Raw genomic sequence first — 21,999 nt, 5'->3', positions numbered from 1 at the left:
CAGACAGCAATGTCTTATCTAGAGGTTATTTTGTTTCTACAGTGCAATGTATCATGTCTCTTTAAAGCCTTTGGTGGTATCTCTGCAGCCTGTTTGAAATCTGTCGCCACACGGCTGGAATCAGATGCAATCTGTCTGACTCAGACTTACGAGACCCAGAGGATGGTATTTACAGTGCAGAGCAGGCACACAGCCTGGACTGCATCGTTCAGTGCAAACCAAGGCTTTCACGGGAGAGGTCGTGCCTCTCCTCCGCTTTATTACTCTTTGCTTGTTAATTCAGGAGTGATTTCAAAAGCAACATGTTCTCTGGTCCAGTTCAACCATTTTTTCTTTTTGTTGCTGCATCTTGTAAAGCTCTTTGTGATGGTGGTCCACTATGAAAGGCGCTATATAAAATAAAGATTGATTGATTGACAGGAAGCGATTTGATATCAGCTCTCAGCATCATTGAAAACCCCCAGACATTAAGAGGCTAAGAACAGAAGAGGGGCAGGGATACTGCTGCCAGTGCTAACAGGAGGGGGAAGAAATGGGTTTTGAAGTTTAGAGTAATGAACAGAACTGTGTGATGCACTGCTGTTACAGATTCTGTACCCTGTCACTAAGGTGAGAAGAGAGAGAGAGAGAGAGAGAGAGAGAGAGGAGAGAGAGAGGGACAGAGAGAGAGACAGAGCGAGAGAGCGAGAGAGAGAGGGACAGAGAGTTCTGGGCCTCCCTCAAACTGGCAGTGGGGTTGGTGTTGCTGTTGAATTAGCTCCAGCAATTTTTTTTTAAAATAATGACTTCCAATAAAAAGGGCTTAATTTCAAGGAAAGCTGCTGCGAGGTTTCTTCTGAGATCTTCAAACACAACACGAAGCTGTGGGCTGACAGGCTCCTATAGGCTACGAACACTTAATCACATTTGTAGCTCAGGTCCTGTAGAGAGAAATCAATCAAGGTCTCGTGTAGAGAGGTGCCCAGGGGCTGTGTTGACACGACGCCACAGCACTGCAGACCAAGCGCTGGCAGCTGGGGCTTCTGCAAAAACACTGAGTTTATTTAAAAGCTAGCTGGGGTTGGGTCAGGAAGACAAATGTTTGCGCTAATACCTTCATTTGTGGTACTGCTGTAAAACTAGAACAGACAGAGTCAAGCAGAGCAGCGTTTGGGCTCTAGTGCCTTCATCAGTGTTATTGAAACTAAACTGAGTCAAGCAGAGCAGCGTTTGGGCTCTAGTGCCTTCATCAGTGTTACTGAAACTAAACTGAGTCAAGCAGAGCAGCGTTTGGGCTCTAGTGCCTTCATCAGTGTTACTGAAACTAAACTGAGTCAAGCAGAGCAGCGTTTGGGCTCTAGTGCCTTCATCAGTGTTACTGAAACTAAACTGAGTCAAGCAGAGCAGCGTTTGGGCTCTAGTGCCTTCATCAGTGTTATTGAAACTAAACTGAGTCAAGCAGAGCAGCGTTTGGGCTCTAGTGCCTTCATCAGTGTTACTGAAACTAAACTGAGTCAAGCAGAGCAGCGTTTGGGCTCTAGTGCCTTCATCAGTGTTACTGAAACTAAACTGAGTCAAGCAGAGCAGCTCTAGTGCCTTCATCAGTGTTACTGAAACAGAGTCAAGCAGAGCAGCGTTTGGGCTCTAGTGCCTTCATCAGTATTATTGAAACTAAACTGAGTCAAGCAGAGCAGCGTTTGGGCTCTAGTGCCTTCATCAGTGTTACTGAAACTAAACTGAGTCAAGCAGAGCAGCGTTTGGGCTCTAGTGCCTTCATCAGTGTTACTGAAACTAAACTGAGTCAAGCAGAGCAGCGTTTGGGCTCTAGTGCCTTCATCAGTGTTACTGAAACTAAACTGAGTCAAGCAGAGTTTGGGCTCCAGTGCCTTCAAACTGAGTCAAGCAGACCAGCGTTTGGGCTCTAGTGCCTTCATCGTTTACTGAAACTAAACTGAGTCAAGCAGAGCAGCGTTTGGGCTCTAGTGCCTTCATCAGTGTTACTGAAACTAAACTGAGTGAAGCAGAGCAGCGTTTGGGCTCAGACGACCAAGAAGAACCTGTGCAGCCTAAACAATCGTTATGATAAGTCGAAATATAAAATGTTTTTGCGTACCTTGCTTACTTTCACCTTTGGGTAAAACTAGAAGAAACTGAGCAGCAACATTTACTTGTTAAAGCGTGTTAAAGCTTTAAACCAGCACCCATTTTAAAGGAGGGGCAGAAATAATGTAAGAAGAGGCGAGGGCGTTGATTTTGGGCAGCGTTCCTTCAAGAGGTTGTCGTCGTGTGCTTATGTTGTGTTTGGTAATTGCTGCCATGGCATGCCGTTTTACTAGCTTGCTGTGCTCACTGCCCTGTGTTTAAACCTCAATGGTTTTCAAACACTGGCACAGCGCTGCCTGTGCAATGCCTTCCACTGACAACATGCACAGAGCACAGACACACTGCAAACCTCCCGCACTACAATCACAATGCAGCAGCATCATTTCTTTTGTTACTGGTAAACTAAAATAAAAGTGCTCTTAATTTTACTGCTGTACCGTGTTACTACATCTAAGGAACTAATACGAGGGAAGATCATAAGGGAAGCGGATGGATTTAAAAGCTTTGGTTAGCCTAACCCTTGGTTTCTAGCTCTTATTTTGCATTCTGAAGCATCCCCCCCCCCCACCCCTCCCTCACTAAACTAGCCTGGCATTTTAATAAAAAGGTGGATTGATCCCCAGATGAAATTAGTAAACTCAGCCAGCGCTGCTGCCATTGTGCTGAAGAGGCAGAATGAATTCCCCGTGCTGGCGTCTCAATCCCAGCTCTGACTGTAGAACGGGGTCAGGCCCCCGCTGCAAATCGATAGCTCCTTAATTGCAGCCCACTGGAATGCAAGGTGAGGAATTCATCGGAGCGCAGTCAAAATCGGTCCGAGCCGCACCTCTGCAGGACCTGCGTCAGCTGCAGCTCGACTCGCTGCCGAATGCTGTTAGCTGCTGAAGCTGCACGTGTGGCACAAGCTTCCCAATAAATGATCCCTGTGTCGATGTGAGCTCTGTCCTCTGTCTGCATTGTCGTACCTGTTTAATATCCAGTGTGCGTGTTCTGCAGTGTGTGCGGTGTTGTGTTGTTTTGGAGAAGATCATTAGTTACCAGGCTTATTCCTTCCTCAAGGCAGGGGAAGTGAGTGGGGGAAGCATATCTGCGTTGCGCAGTGCACTGAAGCGAGCTGGGGAAGCATATCAGCGTTGCGCAGTGCACTGAAGGAGAATTGAAATGATCATAATAATAATATCGTTTAGTACTGTATGCAAACCTGGACTTTATAAAGCAGTATGTGAAATAACTAAAACAAAAGAAACGTCGATAGTCCTCTGGTTAGCTCTGCAACAAAAGTGTCCTTTTCTTCCTCCCCCTCCAAGAAATCCAGTCACAGTCCAGCATAAACACTTCCACCTGACAAGCATCTCTGCAGATGATGACTATCTTGTGCTAAAGAAGGTCTTAGCCACGTTTCATTACGACTGGATAAGCGGTTCTCTAGATAAAGTCAGTGCTGAGGTCCTGTCACCTGGGATTTGCTCTTCAGTTGTAGTTGGCTGCCATAGATATCTGTAACACAAGCTAGATCGGCCAGTCTTTATAGCTGTAAGAGCCAGCGCCAACACGTCTTATGCCACTGTGGCTCAAGCGTCTTTTTGTTTTATGGCAATACACTGCTGTGCACTAGATGGCGCCAGTGCGAACTCATAGAAAGATTGGCCGATCTAGCCTACATTACATATCTGTGGCACACAGAATCTGTAAGAAAATGATCTAATTGGAAGATCCTCATACTATTTCCAGGTGTGGTATTTATAGTTTTTTTTTTTTTTTTTATGAGCTGTGTGTGCGCACCAGTGACCTGAAGCGCCCCCCTCTTGATAAGGCTTGGCTTGGCCTCTATCTTAAGATTTGAAAGGCAGGTCCCCGAGCTTAAGCTTTAGGGACATTAATGCATGAACACACGGTACAAACTAGCACTGAGGCCAGCCGAGAGACCGACAAGCTAGGCTTAATACGGGCTGGCTTCACAGCTCAAGGGCAAGAGAATTCCTGGTAACACTGGACGATTTAGAAAAGTCGTTCACTTAGCCAGCTGGCTGAGAATGTATTGGATGTTTTAAACATTTTTAAGGGATTTTTTAATTAACTATATCAGTCGGTTTTTTTTTTCTAAATCATGTATCATATACACACACACAGACCAATGTCCAACCCTCAATTTGAGGTAAAAAAATTAAACATTAAATAAGGATACAGATACAACCTCAATTATGCATATAAATCGATTTCTACAAAGGAATACTCCATTATTTGCAACGAAATGCTACCGACTCTTCTGTTAGCATTATTGGTAGAGCAGGTTGTGTACCGATTAATGAACATGCCTGTTGAAGAACAATGAATCTCTGCTAGCGCTCAGCCTGAGAGCTGGATAGGAGTCCTCTTTACTGACGTCTCCCGGACAACGACTCCAGCTTCTTAGACAAGGGCTGGCTGTACGTCACGGGTGATTCGAGATGAGGGCAGTGACGTTTGTGTTCATCTTTCCTCGGGCGTTTTCAAAGTTTTAGCACTGGAGCAATAATGAAGAGAGCTGCACTGTGAAATCATCTTTGGGCTGCTCCTTTCCTCAGCGCGCTGTTCTGAGTTTTAATATTGGAAACCCTCTTTTTTTAGTATGTAACCACAGCCATGTTAGCTGGTCTGAAGCTCCGAGAGCATCTTTCAACAGCAACAACAAAAGGAGGCACGGACAGGTTGGCGATTTTGCTCCACTCAGATATCTGGCGCTGTCCAGATAAACTAGAAGCAGCTCTGACAAAAAGAAAAGTGGAAGGGAAGTTATATTGCGTGCCAGCGCCATCTAGAGCACATCTGCGTATTTCCAGCAATGCAATCAAAACATATCTGAGCACTTTGAACCACTCAAGGATCACAAACATTATAAATCAGTTACATAAAAAAAAAAAAAAAAAAAAAAAAGCTTTTTTGTGGTCAGTATAAAATGCGCTTTGAAGACGTGAATCTCCATTCAGGAGCTCAGGGGCTGCGCCTTTAAGAGCGAACGTTGTGGGAACAGAGGGCTTCTATGCAGGACAGGAAATGCTTTCACCCTCCCCCACTCCCTCGCTGCTCGAACGGGTGCAGCTGGCATTCTGCCCCCCCTGGCAGGCCTCTCGCCCACGGAGCCCAGCTGGCCGGGCAGAGAGATGTGGGGGGGGGGGGGGGGGGCGGGTGCTGGCAGAGACTGGGAGTGAGGGCATCACGCTGGCATCAGAGCCAGGCCTTTACCAGTCTACATTATGGATAAACAGTTCTCTATTTCCAGGTGAGCAAAAGAAGACCCTGAGCAAGTTTCAACACAGCTAGAAACAGAAAGTGTGCATTTGTAGAGGTTCACTTGATATTGGCAAAGTGTGAAAGACATAGACATGGCTGCTTTATTAGGGTCTGCTACAAGAACTGGGCAGAAAGGTAGCGAATGAAACACAGCGTCAAAAATGTAGGATCCAAACGTCTTTGGAGTAAATCGTCTACTTTACTATCAAATAGTCTGACCAAAGATTAACAAAGTCTTCATCGTGGAAACAGCAGAGGAAAAAAAAGGGCAGAAAAAATGAAGGCTGGCTCCTCTGGGGGGGGTACTGCTTTCAGGTGCAATTCTTGTCACGTTGGGTGAATGGTTATAAAACGTGGTTTTAGCTCACCTTCATATACTGTGTACAGCATTGACTCCGAGCTCAGACAACATCTCTGGAGCCACGACAGCTCATATGACCACCTTTCGATGCCAGTGAGGAAACACTCTTAACATCAACCGAGACCCCCAACCCCCCCAGAGGAGCCAGCCTTCATTTTTTCTGCTCTTTTTTGTTCTCTGCTGTTTCCACGATGAAGACTTTGTTAATCTTTGGTCAGACTATTTGATAATAAAGGAGACGACCCTTACACAGCGCAGAGGGTTGATAAAAAGGCATGGATTCTGGACACTAGCCTGTCTGTGAGAACAGTGTGGGATTTACAAGGCAGATCCCTTACAGCACAACTCTGGGTAGTAAATCTGCAGGAATAATTACTAGTGGCTCTTTCAATCTGAAAATGGTGGCTTCTCTCTGGGACTCGGGCGCATGTGGTATGAATCATTTCTAACCACAGATTCATCTGTGCAGTTACAGATGGGGAATTGACTTTAACAAAGACTATAATGCCAGAATTGGAAATCCAGTGTGTGAAAACAGATGGAAGACATGACTTAGGGACCCCTCTCTTCTAACCGCCCGAGTGGTGTAGATTTATACAGGTGGAGAGACAGACGGACAAACACATTATTTTCATAACAACTCTAGAGCTATAGGCTCACCCTATAGAATTAACTCATTGTGCTTCATGAAGTCAAAAGAAACCTGCTCAATAATGTTATCATATTGAATTGCACCCCCTCTATATAGAATGAACTCCCTCAGCTTCATAGAGTCCAGTGAAAGCTGCTGAATAATGTTCCCTTGTTCTCATATTGAATTGCACCCCCTCTATATAGAATGAACTCCCTCAGCTTCATAGAGTCCAGTGAAAGCTGCTTAATAATGTTCCCTTGTTAACATATTGAATTGCACCCCCTCTATATAGAATGAACTCCCTCAGCTTCATAGAGTCCAGTGAAAGCTGCTGAATAATGTTCCCTTGTTAACATATTGAATTGCACCCCCTCTATATAGAATGAACTCCCTCAGCTTCATAGAGTCCAGTGAAAGCTGCTGAATAATGTTCCCTTGTTAACATATTGAATTGCACCCCCTCTATATAGAATGAACTCCCTCAGCTTCATAGAGTCCAGTGAAAGCTGCTGAATAATGTTCCCTTGTTAACATATTGAATTGCACCCCCTCTATATAGAATGAACTCCCTCAGCTTCATAGAGTCCAGTGAAAGCTGCTGAATAATGTTCCCTTGTTAACATATTGAATTGCACCCCCTCTATATAGAATGAACTCCCTCAGCTTAGAGTCCAGTGAAAGCTGCTGAATAATGTTCCCTTGTTAACATATTGAATTGCACCCCCTCTATATAGAATGAACTCCCTCAGCTTCATAGAGTCCAGTGAAAGCTGCTGAATAATGTTCCCTTGTTAACATATTGAATTGCACCCCCTCTATATAGAATGAACTCCCTCAGCTTCATAGAGTCCAGTGAAAGCTGCTGAATAATGTTCCCTTGTTAACATATTGAATTGCACCCCCTCTATATAGAATGAACTCCCTCAGCTTCATAGAGTCCAGTGAAAGCTGCTGAATAATGTTCCCTTGTTAACATATTGAATTCCACCCCCTCTATATAGAATGAACTCCCTCAGCTTCATAGAGTCCAGTGAAAGCTGCTGAATAATGTTCCCTTGTTAACATATTGAATTGCACCCCCTCTATATAGAATGAACTCCCTCAGCTTCATAGAGTCCAGTGAAAGCTGCTGAATAATGTTCCCTTGTTAACATATTGAATTGCACCCCCTCTATATAGAATGAACTCCCTCAGCTTCATAGAGTCCAGTGAAAGCTGCTGAATAATGTTCCCTTGTTAACATATTGAATTGCACCCCCTCTATATAGAATGAACTCCCTCAGCTTCATAGAGTCCAGTGAAAGCTGCTGAATAATGTTCCCTTGTTAACATATTGAATTGCACACCACTTTGTAGTTTTCCAGATAAAAAGATAATAAATTGTTATCATTTGGTAGTTTCTTGATTACATGATGTTAAATAAAAGATTTAAATTATGTTTTTTTTTGTTTTTTTGTTTAAATCTCTCAATCCTACAATTGTAGGTGATACAAAAGTTCTGGCCATATCTGTACATGCACAGCTCCAAAAGACAGCTCCTCTGTATACTTGGCGATTATGATTCACTGCATCGCTTATGCTCAACAAAGTCATTAGCAAGTAACATTACTATTGGACAAGCTGCTCTTGAGCTCCCTGCTAAACTTTGAGATGACAGGGAGTGTGTTGCTGGGAGATTAATGATTCCACTCTGGTGGACCAGAGGGTCGTAAAAGCTCTACCCTGCAAGCTTCCCACCGAGATTAAAGAGAAGCCCCTTCCTTTGCCAGCGCTGTCGTTCCCAAGATTGACGTGTTTTCAATGATGGGTGGCATTCCTTCAAGCAACCTGGCAGAATACGCACAAATGATGATCACGAAGTTCGCAAGGCGTTATTAATACATTAGACACGCTAATAACTTTAAGGACAATACATAGCCCTAATTATTTTGTACTTTGAATATTCACGCGCTACCTTCAATGGGATCCTTATGACACGTTAAAAGAAACTTTGAATTCCAACCCAAGCAAGACTTCATGAGACATGTGACACTGAAGAGAGATTCCTGTTAACAGCTATTTGTGAATGTTGCGCATGCCCCCCCCCCCACCCCAACAACAACAACAACAACAAAAAAATGCTGTTGGATAGCTTAATAGCCTTGACTTGAACTTCTCCCTCTCTACCTCCTTCCCTCCCTCACTCCCTCCCTCACCCCCTAAGAGAAAGGGGGCACCCTTAAGTCCAGGGCAGGCTTGAGGCAAAGAGACTGAACTGCTCCCTCACCCCCTAAGAGAAAGGGGGCTCCCTCCAGTCCAGAGCAGGCTTGAGGCACAGAGACTGAACTGCTCCCTCACCCCCTAAGAGAAAGGGGGCTCCCTCCAGTCCAGAGCAGGCTTGAGGCACAGAGACTGAACTGCTCCCTCACCCCCCTAAGAGAAAGGGGGCTCCCTCCAGTCCAGAGCAGGCTTGAGGCACAGAGACTGAACTGCTCCCTCACCCCCTAAGAGAAAGGGGGCTCCCTCCAGTCCAGAGCAGGCTTGAGGCACAAAGACTGCCTGCTTAAATAACTTACAATGAAACTAGAAAGTAAAAGGTTAAATTTTCTAAGAATAAGTTTCACTGTGGGATTCACGGAATACGCACGATTTTTGTTACACAAGATATTTAACAATAAAAAGGGTTACGAGAAAGCCCTGCGCTATAAATCCGCGTGTCATGTGCTGTTGAAGAAAGGGATGGCAGACGACCAGGACCTCTGCAGACGATTGCGTTTCCCCGGCTACACGATTATAAATCATTTTCTCAGAAGACAATAAATCGCACCGCCTGCACACCTGGCTCGGCAGCTGTAGCAAACTGCCAAGAAAAAAAATAAAAACAATAAAATGCCGCTCTTTAAAATGGAAATTTGAAACGGCACGGTGCCACAGTCAGGTTGGAATATTTGAAGCTATTTTGAGTATGAGACCGAGCTCGGTTCATGTTTCAAACTGAAACTGCATCCCTGTATTCTCTTTTGCTTGTTGGTTTCAGTGGACCTGTTTGATATGCTCCCAGTACAGCCCATCGCTCTAAGATCTGGATGAGATGAGATTAGCAGGTTGTTGACGCTGGGAGATATGGGTCTCAAGCCAGGCTGAGATGGGGAGAGTGTTGCTATGGCTACTGCAGGAAACCTGAGTGAGCCTCTCAAGAGCAGTGATTGAAGGGCGACGCATTCAGCCTGAATCAACTTTACCTCACAGAAATCACAAACACCTTTCCGAAAGGGAAGAAGCACTGGAGAGCCTTCCCAAAGCTTTCATTCTCCACAGAGCACCTTTCAGCAGAGCGATTGGAAAGCCTTTCAGTAGGCTGATCCCAGGACTTTAGGACAGGTCAAAACTACAAAGCGGCGTGAGGCTCAATAAGTTAGCGTCACATTATTCAGCGGGTTTCATTCGAGTTATCTCGAGAAGTTCACATTGCACGCTGCTGAAGTTTCACGCCTGTGAAGCTTGAGCCCAGAGGCCTGTTGGCTTGCATAGCATTGCAAAGGACAATGAGACCATTCTCTTCCAGATCTTGGTCAAGCCATGCTTCGGTGGACAGGCTGCTTCCTAAAACATCCAAAAAGATCTCCCTGATCTCCCGACGCCGGCATTGACAAGTCTGCCAGCGCTTTCTCCCCAGCGCAAGAGAGATTAATAAGGAGTAGACCTACCTGCATCACACCTTGGAGAGAGGAATTTATGATACCCCAGTTTTGACTGCCTAGTTCAAAACGCCCGATTATCTGGTTTGATGTTAATTTGTTTGTTTGTTTTTTTTTACCTTTCCATTCCGCTGTTTACAAACCCAGCTTATAGTTTGTTTTTTGGGTTTTTTTCAAAGCTGTTTTTCAATCTGGCAGCTTCTGTATGTGCTCAAACATCTGCGCTATGAAATCTGTTCAAGACTCGGCTGTAAAAGTCCCTTCTCGTCTGTAAATTAAGCCGCGCTCTTTGAAGGAGTACTAAAAACTTCCAAATGCATTTTCTTCCCTCTATTAAAAACATTATTAACGCCCCCCCCCCCCCCCCCCTTTTTTTGCATCAGGCTGCATCACCCTCGCCATGACCGTTCTGTAATTCCCTCGACAGAGCTTCTGAGCGCTTGCAGAAGTCTAAATAAACCGGACGTGATGAATCACAGAGCAGGTGTTTTCACAGCGGTGTCGCACATGATAATCAAGTTAACTTGTCACCGTGGTAATGAAAAGCGTTTCTCACGTTTCTCCGCTTCACCCCAGACGAAATGCTGAAAAAAAAAAAAAGAAAAGCGGTTTCAACCCTGCGCCTGCATTTCAAGAGGAAACCAACGCCTCCATTAGAGGTGAGCCTTGACACAGCCCTTCTGCCATTTCAGTATTCCAACATCACCCTGTCTGAAAGCGTAAAGGCGCTGACACGCTTCTCCCCGAGTGATGTTTCAGTGTTCCCGCGACTTTCGTTTTTAGCAGGCTCTCTGTCGGTGAATGGCAGATAATTGATTTGCTTGCAAGCTGCGTTCCGCAGGTCGGACTGCGAAAAAACTTGAGAAGGTATCGATGCCACGGTCAGAATAGCAGCTGTGTTACCAGTTACAAAAAGGGGGCGCTAGACAGCTCTAACCTCGGGCTGATTCGTTAGCCTCTCATTCGTGCCTTTCACCTCTGGAGGCCTGGGTTCCAATTAGGAGGCTTGCTTGCACAGACATACAGACAGACAGACAGCATGCCTCATTTTGAGGGAACAAGGCAAAACACCAGCATAAGGGCACAGTGCTTTACCTGTGCACTGAACTGAGCCTTTCCCTTCACGTTGTGCTTTATATATATGCATTCATGCATTGCTCTGTATTTGAAGTATTATGGATTTTCTTGGTGTTACTGCATCTTGTGATGGTGGTGTGAAAGGCTCTTTATAAAATAAAGATTGATTGATTGATTAATTGATTGACTGATTGATTGATAAAGTACCAGCTTCATCGGAATACTGCAGAATTTTTAATCCCTTTTTTCAAAGCATCGTTGCATCCCAAAAAGAAACAGATAAAACGCCGTCCACTTTGTTACCGTAACAACTCATTTCCACTTCTCTCAGATTGAACCGTAAAAGCAGTACATATTCCCGTTTCTTCAAGCCCTATGTTAATAAGTGAAACCCCAGCCAAACTGGATTCCTTTTCACACAGAAAGGCATTGGCAATAACAATCCATCCACTGAAAGATTGAAGGAATGAGTCAGCCCCCTACAATATCCACAGGTGCCAAACCCACACACCAAACCAATCTGAAACTGTGGAGACAGGCTTGCTGGCTCGGATTCAATTAGATCCAAACATTAGAGAATTGAGAAAGGGTCACTGTGGTATTCTAATCTCCCCTGGGAGTGGGTATGCCAGGGGGAGGGTACGTAGAACAGCTCCAGAACAGCTCGTCCAATTGTGTTAAACTTGGTGAGCACATGTTGTTGAGATGAGCAAGGGGTCTAGGGGTCAGGGAACGCGCGGATGTAGGTCACAGTGATTTTTAACGATACTGAAGACTGCGGAAATGCAGACACTTCCTCACTGCCCTGAACTTTTCATGTCAAACCTTTCGGGTTGATCTGGAATGAAAATTCTTGCTTGTTTGGATGAAATACTGCTGTGCTGCTACTGTGGCTCCCGGTATAGACTCTAGCGATATCATTGCGTACTTTTTTGATTGCATGATATTAAATAACGTATTGAAACGAGGTTCATGTAGTTTATTTTATTACCGTCTTGATACTAAAATTCTAGGTGATGCGAGACTTTTGGCCCGAGCTTGATTTCTTGTTTCACACCATTGATTCTTAATTGTGATTTATTTTTTTTAAATACAAACTATCTACAATAAAAAATAAATAAATAAATAAATCACATTATGTTAATAACCATCAAGTGAAACTCATTTCAATTCTAGTGAATAGATCAGCTCTCTATCGGCCCCTTGAGGACAAAGGCTAGACGTGCAGGTATCCTAGTGGACTCACTGCGCACCTTGGCCAGTAGGGGTCGCTGTAACGCTACGAGGAGAGGCAGCGCTTGTATGTGATTTGTACAGGTGGCTGTCGTTAATACAAGGCCTGGGTAAAATAATAAAACCTTCAAACCAAACCAAAAAAAAACAGTCAAACCAAATGAAACGAGAACAGCGACAGCATAAACTCGCACGTCCCCCAAAAAAACCGTTTGCTTTCAAGCACTTACTGCAAACGTTTGTCAGCTGCTTCTCTCTATACTAACACACATTACATATATACAACATTATATATATATATATATATATATATATATATATATATATATAGAGAGAGAGAGAGCGACTGTATTCATATCGTTGCGATCCCGGTTCCCGCAGGTAGGCGCCTCACACAGGGCGGAGGGGCGGGCTCGGACCCGCACTCAAGCAAAGCTTGCCGATGTCCCTGTAAGAAAGAGCCGGCTCCCTTGCAAGCAGCGCACACCGCGCTTCTGTCTTCATTATGGGATCACCTGCGGCCCTGTGCTGCTGCCTACCCCCGTGCACGCTGCAGTATTTTAAACACACCGTTTAATAATTGATTTAGGGGTGCACGGTGCACCGAATCGGTTGGAGCGGATTGAAGATTACAGTCGCTTGCCTTGCCGGGTTCAGACAGGACAAGGGGTCGTGAACACGTCGTTACTGTCCCTGTTTATTGATGACCAAATACGGTATATATTAACAGGAAGGCTACGCGAGTGTGTAGCTGGACTGTGTTTCACCGCACGAATTTTAAAATAAAATAAAATAAAATAATAAATAAACAAACAAACAAACATTTGATTGTAAGTCAAAGGAATAAATGGACTCGTGTTCACGGCAACACCAACCACCTTACACAGAAATAAATAGATATAAATACATCAAAACGCGCAGGAGAGGGGGAGAGGGAAGAGACACAATAATAATAATAATAATAATAATAAATAATAATAATATATAATAATAATAAGATCATGTAGCAGTTTCTATATAAAAGTCCAAGTGATAGCTAGCGCAAACCACAGGTCATTTGTACAGCACTAGTGATATTTAGGGATGAACGCATAATTCAAAACACACCGAAATTAATTTGCAACCCTATTTACAGTGCGTGTGTATTTGGATGCAATATCTCGTCCGGAAAGCGGGTGGGTAGTTATGTAACGACACACACTTTTCAAACTGATAATCATTTATTTGCTCGGGTTGATTTTCTCAAAGCGCGTTCCCTGCGCCCGTTTCACAAACACCTCCGCGCTTTTAGAGAAGCTGGGAACAAACTGAAAACGATTACCTGAAAATCAGACAACGAAAACAGCGTTCTTAAGCGTTTTCCATTGCAAAACAAACAAAAAGCAATATAGTCCCTAGAAATGATGAAAAGGACTTACCTTCCCTTCAGCCGGCGCTCGGCTAGCGGACTCTGGAGCGGCTGATCCCCCTTTTCGCTTTCTCTGCCTCCCGGCTCTTGAATTTGGGATTGCACAGACCCGATCGGCTCTTCTCCAGCGCCGGCACGCTTCCTTCAATACATCAACGCATTTTTATTCTAATTAAAAAAATATATATAAAAAAAAAACCCCAAAAAGCCACAGTACCCCCCTTTTTTTATCCTTTCGGATCCCCCTTCGAAACTCAGACTCCTGCGCTTTCTCCCAGTTCACTTAGAGGCGTGCATATTTTGCAGCAACAAAGGTTGCTTAAAATCAGATAATATATGCAAACGGTATTTAAAAAAAAAACAAAAAAAACAATACGTGTGGTGTGTGTGTGTGTTTTTTTTTTTTTTTTTATATAAATCCTGAGAGAGAATCATCGCGTTTGCGGAAGTCGTCCACCGCATGTGTCGTCGTACACAGGTGTAAAAAGTTACATTTTTGTTTGTGTGTTAATTTATTAGAAAGGTCTTTAGTACCACATATATATCATATATACCTCCCAAGTACTCTTATCTCTCTCTCTCTCTCTCTCTCTCTCTCTCTCTCTCTCTCTCTCTCTATATATATATATATATATATGATAATATATATATCCATTACTGCTGAGGGAACTCTCCGTCCTTCTCGTCCGTCCTTCTCTTCTCCCCTCCCTTTTTACTATTTTTCTTTGATTCGCAAATTGGGAAGAAAAAAAAAATACTCAATCATAAAAGCGCCAGTGCGATCTGCTTGCTTTTTGTCTTTTTTTTTTACGATTCTCTCTCCGGGTGGTAGCCTCTTTATGTTATTCATAAATACTGCTTTGGCATGCAAAGCCACATTTTCCGGGGCTGGCGATATCTGCAAAGATGCTGTGCTGTGAGAGACCAGACTCGGGTCTTGGAGCGATCTGTCGGCGGCGTGTGCTTGTTAGATTCTCCCCTCTTCTTTCTCGACCCAAACAGCAATGTTTTCACGTTTATCATCCACAGAAGTAGCGTACGGCTGTTGTGCAGGCATGAAGGGAGCCGGGATCCGTGAAGAAATCTCAGAAGCCTGCATCAAGGTGACGTCAGAGCATCGTAAAGCTGCACTACCCCTTTCTCAGTGCGTGTGCGTGTACGTGTAGGTGTGCGGGGGCGGGGGCGGGGCAGGTATTAATCAGCGTGTGGACAAAATTTGAGAAACTGTCCCCACAGAGACAGTAGCTCCTGAAAAAAACGACTTTGTTTTAATTGTTTCCTATTTGTCTTGGATTCTGCCGTTCACAGAAGGGGTGGACAGCTCTCAAACTGTTTGGGGGTCTCATTTTGAACCCTGACGTGGTATTTGTTTTTATATAGCTGTAATTAATCCAAGCGGCAAGTCACACGAATCGTGCCTGTCCCGTCCGTTGCATAGGTCTCAAATGTGCAGTTCTGAAAGAAACACATATTATGCCAAACCTGTATTTGTGTTCTAAAAACACCTGGTGCTGCTCTGGGGCAAAGAAAGTTCTCACTTTCCATGTTTTGGTCTAGGGACATCAGTTACACTCCCTAGGACAGTCCACCTCAGCAGGGTCAAAGCAGGTTACTGGTTAAAAGCACGTCAATCGATAGGGGGAGCCTCAGCTGATTGGTTATTGGTTATTGACAGGCAATAAGGCATGGCATGACCTGAGGAAATCCCATTTGGTTTGCTAGATATTCAAAGCTGCAGGTACAGACTGGAGGTCCACAGCAGGGTGATCCATGGGAAATGTTTCATTTGTTGTAAACGTGGTAGTATTTGGCTCAAAGCAAAGGGAGACTCAGTAGAAGCTGCTGTCGTGTGCACCTTTATCAGAGCCATCCTGGTGTGTCGTTGATCTCCTCTATATACCTCCCTGCATGAACACACCTCTGAGTGGGAGAATCAATCTCCTTTCAGTAATCAGTGATATAGAAACAATAGGCACTCGTGTGTAACAATGTTAGACCGCTCTGTGCTTTAATTAGACGTCTGAAACAACTTCTCCTGCGTTTGACTATTTGTGGCTCTGTGTCCCTTTTCTCTGACTATTTTAAATGAATTGCATGTACGGTCTATTATAATCATCAGTTAAATCAGACAATCTCTCATTTGCCTACTTTGACAGTTTTTCAAGATTTGCAGCTCCAGTGGTTTGATTTCATACGCACAGCAAAGCCGAACTCCAGAAGCAATGGGGGGGTTTTGTAGTAAATGTGCTCACGGCTGTGCAAGGTGAATATTAATAAGAAGACACATCTCTGAAAAGGACTCTGCTATTTCAGTCCTGTATCAGGTTGCTCAGAAGTGCAGTGGAAGATGAGAGCGAGAGAGAGAATTGCAATGGAAAATTTCTCTTCAAGCTTAAAACAGCTTTTTTTTCTTAAGAGCTAATGGGATTCTTCTATTGGGTTATACCGAAATAGCCAGACTCCATCTTTCCAGTGTGCAGTATTCCCCTACAATACAACTTCCCAAGACACCAGACCTGAAAACAGCAGACATGCAGTCAAGCAATGAACAGATTGCAACATGGGCAAACTATTCCCCAGAGCTATAGCTGAGACTCCATTCTAATCTCTATTACCCTGAGAGCTAGCAGAACCACCAGCTGAGCACAGACAGACAGACAGACGGACGGACTGTGGTCCTGATACGCTAGCACACTGCCTGTCTGTCTGTCTGGTCCTGATACGCTAGCACACTGCCTGTCTGTCTGTCTGGTCCTGATACGCTAGCACACTGCCTGTCTGTCTGTCTGGTCCTGATACGCTAGCACACTGCCTGTCTGTCTGTCTGGTCCTGATACGCTAGCACACTGCCTGTCTGTCTGTCTGGTCCTGATATGTTGCCACGGTACTGGATTACCAGCAGTGTGGATTGGTTCATACAATCCAATGTTATGACTTCACTCCTGTATCACCGCTCTATCAAAGCATCCCAGCGCAGATCCCTTTGCTTCAGTATCTATTCTTGGTCAGTTCACTGCTGTCAGTTCTGAGACCTGCAGCAGAGGGGTGCAGCTTTAGAGTGACTCGTACTGGACAGTGGTTCGAATAATCTATGCCATGTTTCAGCTCCAGCGTGCTTTAGCTGGCAGGTGTTTCTAATGTTCGGGGGACTCCTCTCTGTTCTCTGCATTGTCAGTCGTTGAATACTCAGGGGGTGAAGCGTATTTACAGTTTTCCTAACGTTGCAATGGTTGAGATCCAAGAGATTTCTCATCGCCATGGTAACTCTTCACACTGGCAGGGTGAGGGGAGGGTAGAGGTAGGGGCTGGAGTGCTGGTTACTCTGGTGTTTAGAGCTGAGGGACTGGGCTGTGTTTCACTGACTGTGTGAACCGGCCTGGTGGAGCCTAACGGTTAGAGTTGGGGGACTGGGAGCGGAGAGCCAGTTTCCGTACTATACACCTCAAACACATTCTTTCCTCTTTCTCTCCCCCTCCCTCTCTCCCCCTCCCTCTCTGTTCACAGTGGCAGCTCCTCATCTCTGTCTAGTTGTCTTGCTCTTGGTAGAGTGTCACTCGGCTCTTCCTCCATTCTGCCGGTTTCCACGGAAACTGCCAAGACGATTCGCTTTCCTTTCACAGAATCTTCAAACAGCACCGAGCACTTCATCAAATGACAGTGTCTTCAAGCACTGCTTAGTATTGCATGTGCTGAAGACACTGTCACAGGGGGAAGGGAACAATCGTAAACAAATCTTTCAAACTAAATTTGTTTTCTACCTAATATGAAATCCCCAAAGTCACCTGCAAACATTTTATTAAAGACTAACAGGAATGAACTGCTCCCTCCCTCCCTCGCCCCCTAAGAGAAAGGGGGCTCCCTCCAGTCCAGGGCAGGATTGAGGCACAGAGACTGAACTGCTCCCTCCATCCCTCACCCCCTAAGAGAAAGGGGGCTCCCTCCAGTCCAGGGCAGGCTTGAGGCATGGAGACTGAACTGCTCCCTCCATCCCTCACCCCCTAAGAGAAAGGGGGCTCCCTCCAGTCCGGGGCAGGCTTGAGGCATGGAGACTGAACTGCTCCCTCACCCCTCCCTCCAGTCCCTTGAGGCCTGAAAGAGAAAGGGGGCTCCCTCCAGTCCGGGGCAGGCTTGAGGCATGGAGACTGAACTGCTCCCTCCATCCCTCACCCCCTAAGAGAAAGGGGGCTCCCTCCAGTCCGGGGCAGGCTTGAGGCATGGAGACTGAACTGCTCCCTCCCTCACCCCCTAAGAGAAAGGGGTGCTCCCTCCAGTCCGGGGCAGGCTTGAGGCATGGAGACTGAACTGCTCCCTCCATCCCTCACCCCCTAAGAGAAAGGGGGCTCCCTCCAACCCTTTCTTTCTTTCTGAAATGAAATGAAAGGAACACGATAGTTGGAGACTGCAGTTTTAATTCTCGATGCATTCAAAGCCTCAGAAGAGATATACAAACAAAGAGCCAGTCACTTCTGTTTGCAGCTCTGCTCTGCCCTTTTCAGAAAGCAGATCACTCTGTCTTTAAGCTTTAGCGGGAAGCGAACACGTATCGCAGCCAAGTGATATGAGAATATGGATACACTGCAGGATGACTGGTCCAGCACAGCAAGGAAGTACAGTCTCTGTCGGTTAAATTCGAAAACATGATGTTTTGAAAGTGAATGACGACAAAACTTTATTTGCAATAATCTTGAGTATTGGTGGAATTAAAGGCCATGAAAGCGCAGTTCACAGCCTGCCTCTGTAAAGCGCTTTGTGATGGCGGGCCACCATGAAAGGCGCTATATAAAAGATATTATTAGGATGTTTTCAGGATGTGATGCTATTCGAGGTGACAATGAGGATGCTCTCGAAGTCAGGCAGCTACTTGGCTGAGAACACGGGCTGGTACCCATACTGCGAGAACATATTCGATTGTTCAAACTGAATTGAATTAAACACACTTTGATCTGCAGCTCCTGCTTAGCGGCCGTGCGATGCTTAAAGACATATTGAAATGAGTTATTTACTGTGTGGCAGAGAGCTACATTTCTGAAATAGAATTGTGTCTCCTTGCCATCTGCTCCACAACGCCCATATTCACAGCTCCTTCTCCTCTTCGTGCTGCCTCCTGTCCTTCTCATCCCCTGCTGGGGGCTGCATGTCCCTGGCACAGGTGAGAGGCTGAAGGCGTCATCCGCACCTACAGTGTGTTTCTATATCGCTGATTACTGAGCGGGAATTGAGATTCTCACACCCAGAGGTGTTTTCATGCAGGCGGGTATACAGAGGAGATCAATGACACATCTTGAGGCGTTCTGGTGCATTTGCACAGGGGTACATATCTGCGGTGGATAATTAGATAGAAGAACATTGAGTTTAAAGTGCTGGTTTAACATAGCAGTCCTCGTTTCATTCAGGGTATTATCTACTGTGTAGAAGTCAGAATAGCTTCATTTTAATGTAACATTTTGCTAAGTCTCGAAATATCTGTCCTTATGAAATAAGAGGTATTAAATGTAATGCTGCCTTTTAAAAGGGGGGTTTGTTTCCTGTGGAAATTCAGCCTCGGGGCTGCCTTGTCAAATGGAATTAGACAGGTAATGTAATTAGTGCTGACTCGCTGTGGAAGCACCTGCTTTTGATCAGATGCTAATTAGCTATTTAGATGGAGGTTCTAATTAGACTGGGTAGGGGGTGAGAGGGATGGAGGCAAGACGATGATTAGCAAAGACAAAGACAACAACTTATTCACCGACCTCTCCTTCCTACAGACAGACAGACACACACAAACAGAAAAACAGACAGGCACTGTGCTTATTCACCGACCTTTCCTTCCTACAGACAGACAGACAGACACACACAAACAGAAAAACAGACAGGCACTGTGCTTATTCACCGACCTTTCCTTCCTACAGACAGACACACACAAACAGAAAAACAGACAGGCACTGTGCTTATTCACCGACCTTTCCTTCCTACAGACAGACACACACAAACAGAAAAACAGACAGGCACTGTGCTTATTCACCGACCTTTCCTTCCTACAGACAGACACACACAAACAGAAAAACAGACAGACACTGTGCTTATTCACCGACCTTTCCTTCCTACAGACAGACAGACAGACACACACAAACAGAAAAACAGACAGACAGACACTGCGCTAATCACTGGCCTCTCATTGCTACAGACAGACAGACAGCCTTTCACCTCTGGAGGCCTGGGTTCCAATCTGCCAGCCCCCTTTCATTTAAAACGTCTCGTTGGTTATGATCACACAGCTGTTAAAATCACTCCCAGTTAACTTTCATGCAACTGACTTTCGACTCCCTTAATAACACTCAATACAATACAAGCATGTGATGCTGTACGGTAAGGCAGTGCTGTCCAATATAAAGTTTGCTAGCGCGATATTTCAATGCAGTGTGTACATGCGCAGTGCAACAGGTCTCTATCAGTCTTTGTAAGAGTACCTGGCCAGGTGTCTAGCATCACAGGGGTGTCTTTACTCAGCTGAAGGTAACTGTCATAATTATAGAGCTATGGAAATTATTTAACCTATGGGGACTGCCTGAATTATTTTTGGTGCCTCCATGCAAGAGGGGAATTGATGGATTGCGTCCTTACCTTTGCCACAGTCCGTAACTACCTAAATAAATCAGTATTAAATTAGAACGATTCATAATTCATTTCAATTCTCATTGCTTCGAGGTCTGCAGACAGGACTAAAAACAAAATAATTACATAGTCGTGTGTCGACACTGCCCTCTACTGGTAAAATGGTGACATTGCAAGCCGAAGGATTCGACGTCCATAGGTACGCAGTGGCGGAGAGATCCAGGGGCAAGGCTTAAATGTATTGAATTTGAAACAAGCACAGCAAGGTGTAATGTGCTGATCCCAAGTTTGATCACGTGTTCAGATTGTTCAAAACGCTGAGCTGGAAGTGTGGCAAATACTCTCACGGCACATTACACAGGCTTCAGCCACGATTCCCAGATGATTTTTAAGATCCTGCTTCTTGCCCGCAAGTTGTCCCATGGTCTTGCTCCATTATAGCTTGCTGGATTACTATCTCCACACAGGCCTGGCGAGCCACTGCACTCCCGGGACGCCCGTTCACAATGCATGCCGGGGTGAAAGGGCATTCCTTACCACCTTTGGTCAACCTGTCTGTTCCTGGTGTTAAATCTCATTGAAGAACACAGCTTTGAGAGAAGGAATTTCCTGGTTTAATTTAATAGATTTTTAATAGCTGACTAATGACTAATTTTTTATTTTTATTTTTTTGTATTAATTTGAAACTATGGTTTAATCATTTTTGTTCTAAAATCCGTTGAGCGTTTTGAGAAGCCCTGGTACTGAAAGGCGCTATATAATTGCAAGGCTGTCGTCGTTGCTGAGAAACTCTATGGAAGTCGCATTAGAGGTGAAATCTTCCACAGTAGCTGTGGCCGTTCCCTTGTAGGCAAAACAGACCCTTCATGAAACACTTCTCAGAGAACACTTCTCAGAGAACCGGCTGTACCTTACATTATATATATATCATATATATATATAATATATAATATAATATATATATATATATACATAATACACTGAGATCAAGAAATTCATTTCTCAAGCTACATTTACTAAGAAAAACAACTGATAAAGAAAATATAACATTTGTTTTGTTTTTTTTTTTTCTCTCTCTCACATATGTACAACATCAGGGTCAAATTATGTACAAGATCTGGGGAAGGGTTGAAAAGGACCCAGCTTTTAAAAAAGAAGTGATCGGGTGTCTGCAAACAGCAGGAGATTACGCTACAACCAGGATCACTGCCTTCTGTTACTGGCTCTTAATGAACCTGGATGAAAAAGATAACAGGTGACGAACTGCCCTAGCGCTTGTATATAGAGCACGAACACACAAGGTATAAAGCAAACACACGTTACCAGTAACTATGAACCAGCAGTGTGAAACAGAATGAAGTTCAATGACAAGCGTTATGGCTAGAAGCGTTTCCTCACTGAGAGACACTTCCAGTGGAAACGCTGGTCAAAGACGGTGTTTCGTTTTACTTGCCAGTGACTCGGGATTACAAATTCAACTTAAATTTTTAACCCCTGCGTCCCTGAACTGAGATCACAAACTATGCAGCTACGTTCGCAGATTCAAAACCCTACTTTTGATATATTTACACAGTACCTAACGTGTGAGTACAGTCATTACTGCAGGTGTTACCGGGGGGGGGGGGGGGGGGGGGGGGGGCACAACCCCTCACAAGCGAGAGGT

General features: G+C 44.7%; 1 protein-coding gene across 2 annotated transcripts in view; it reads right to left on the bottom strand.

The window, feature by feature from the left end:
• LOC121305724 (neuroligin-2-like) overlaps positions 1–14,161 on the bottom strand; it is a 51,844-nt gene extending 37,683 nt beyond the window's left edge. For both annotated transcript variants that reach the window (XM_041237452.1, XM_041237453.1), the window contains exon 1: positions 13,753–14,161. The gene's annotated coding sequence lies outside the window, so the exon portion shown is untranslated. The remainder of the gene's footprint in view (positions 1–13,752) is intronic.
• Between the last annotated feature and the right edge of the window lie 7,838 nt (positions 14,162–21,999).

This window comes from Polyodon spathula, chromosome 44, assembly GCF_017654505.1.
Source record: "Polyodon spathula isolate WHYD16114869_AA chromosome 44, ASM1765450v1, whole genome shotgun sequence".
Lineage (NCBI taxonomy): Eukaryota > Metazoa > Chordata > Actinopteri > Acipenseriformes > Polyodontidae > Polyodon > Polyodon spathula.
The sequence above is the reverse complement of the archived record's forward strand: the minus strand, read 5'-3'. Positions and strand labels throughout refer to the sequence as shown.